The sequence below is a fragment of the Micropterus dolomieu genome, linkage group LG23, assembly GCF_021292245.1.
Source record: "Micropterus dolomieu isolate WLL.071019.BEF.003 ecotype Adirondacks linkage group LG23, ASM2129224v1, whole genome shotgun sequence".
Classification (NCBI taxonomy): Eukaryota; Metazoa; Chordata; class Actinopteri; order Centrarchiformes; family Centrarchidae; genus Micropterus; species Micropterus dolomieu.
Genome location: NC_060172.1, coordinates 2,910,726 through 2,912,887, shown reverse-complemented (window position 1 = coordinate 2,912,887; position 2,162 = coordinate 2,910,726).

Genomic DNA, 2,162 nt, shown 5'->3' with positions numbered 1-2,162 from the left:
TGTCCTTCTGTCTTACTGTCCTTCTCTTACTGTCCTTCTGTGTTTCTGTACTGTCTCTCTCTTTCTGTCCTTCTGTCCAGTCCTACTGTCCTTCTGTCTAGTACTACTGTCCTTCTGTCTTTCTCTCTTACTGTCCTTCTGTCTTACTGTCCTTCTCTTACTGTCCTTCTGTGTTTCTGTACTGTCTCTCTCTTTCTGTCCTTCTGTCCAGTCCTACTGTCCTTCTGTCCAGTACTACTGTCCTACTGTCTTTCTGTCCAGTACTACTGTCCTACTGTCTTTCTCTCTTACTGTCCTTCTGTCCTACTGTCCTTCTCTCTTACTGTCCTTCTCTCCTTCTGTACTGTCTCTCTCTTACTGTCCTTCTCTTACTGTCCTTCTGTGTTTCTGTCCAGTCCTACTGTCCTTCTGTCCAGTACTACTGTCCTACTGTCTTTCTCTCTTACTGTCCTACTGTCTTTCTCTCTTACTGTCCTTCTGTCTTTCTCTCTTACTGTCCTTCTGTCTTTCTCTCTTACTGTCCTTCTGTCTTTCTCTCTTACTGTCCTTCTGTCCAGTACTACTGTCCTACTGTCCTTCTGTCTTTCTCTCTTACTGTCCTTCTGTCTTACTGTCCTTCTCTTACTGTCCTTCTGTCTTACTGTCCTTCTCTTACTGTCCTTCTGTGTTTCTGTACTGTCTCTCTCTTTCTGTCCTTCTGTCCAGTCCTACTGTCCTTCTGTCCAGTACTACTGTCCTACTGTCTTTCTGTCCAGTACTACTGTCCTACTGTCTTTCTCTCTTACTGTCCTTCTGTCCTACTGTCCTTCTCTCTTACTGTCCTTCTCTCCTTCTGTACTGTCTCTCTCTTACTGTCCTTCTCTTACTGTCCTTCTGTGTTTCTGTCCAGTCCTACTGTCCTTCTGTCCAGTACTACTGTCCTACTGTCTTTCTCTCTTACTGTCCTACTGTCTTTCTCTCTTACTGTCCTTCTGTCTTTCTCTCTTACTGTCCTTCTGTCTTTCTCTCTTACTGTCCTTCTGTCTTTCTCTCTTACTGTCCTTCTGTCCAGTACTACTGTCCTACTGTCCTTCTGTCTTTCTCTCTTACTGTCCTTCTGTCTTACTGTCCTTCTCTTACTGTCCTTCTGTCTTACTGTCCTTCTCTTACTGTCCTTCTGTGTTTCTGTACTGTCTCTCTCTTTCTGTCCTTCTGTCCAGTCCTACTGTCCTTCTGTCCAGTACTACTGTCCTACTGTCTAGTACTACTGTCCTACTGTCTTTCTCTCTTACTGTCCTTCTGTCCTACTGTCCTTCTCTCTTACTGTCTTACTGTCCTTCTCTCCTTCTGTACTGTCTCTCTCTTACTGTCCTTCTCTTACTGTCCTTCTGTGTTTCTGTACTGTCTCTCTCTTTCTGTCCTACTGTCCTTCTGTCCAGTACTACTGTCCTACTGTCTTTCTCTCTTACTGTCCTACTGTCTTTCTCTCTTACTGTCCTTCTGTCCTACTGTCCTTCTCTCTTACTGTCTTACTGTCCTTCTCTCCTTCTGTACTGTCTCTCTCTTACTGTCCTTCTCTTACTGTCCTTCTGTGTTTCTGTACTGTCTCTCTCTTTCTGTCCTACTGTCCTTCTGTCCAGTACTACTGTCCTACTGTCTTTCTCTCTTACTGTCCTACTGTCTTTCTCTCTTACTGTCCTTCTGTCCTACTGTCCTTCTCTCTTACTGTCTTACTGTCCTTCTCTCCTTCTGTACTGTCTCTCTCTTACTGTCCTTCTCTTACTGTCCTTCTGTGTTTCTGTACTGTCTCTCTCTTTCTGTCCTACTGTCCTTCTGTCCAGTACTACTGTCCTACTGTCTTTCTCTCTTACTGTCCTACTGTCTTTCTCTCTTACTGTCCTTCTGTCCTACTGTCCTTCTCTCTTACTGTCTTACTGTCCTTCTCTCCTTCTGTACTGTCTCTCTCTTACTGTCCTTCTCTTACTGTCCTTCTGTGTTTCTGTACTGTCTCTCTCTTTCTGTCCTACTGTCCTTCTGTCCAGTACTACTGTCCTACTGTCTTTCTCTCTTACTGTCCTACTGTCTTTCTCTCTTACTGTCCTTCTGTCTTTCTCTCTTACTGTCCTTCTGTCTTTCTCTCTTTCTGTCCTTCTGTCTTACTGTCCTTCTGTCCTACTGTCCTG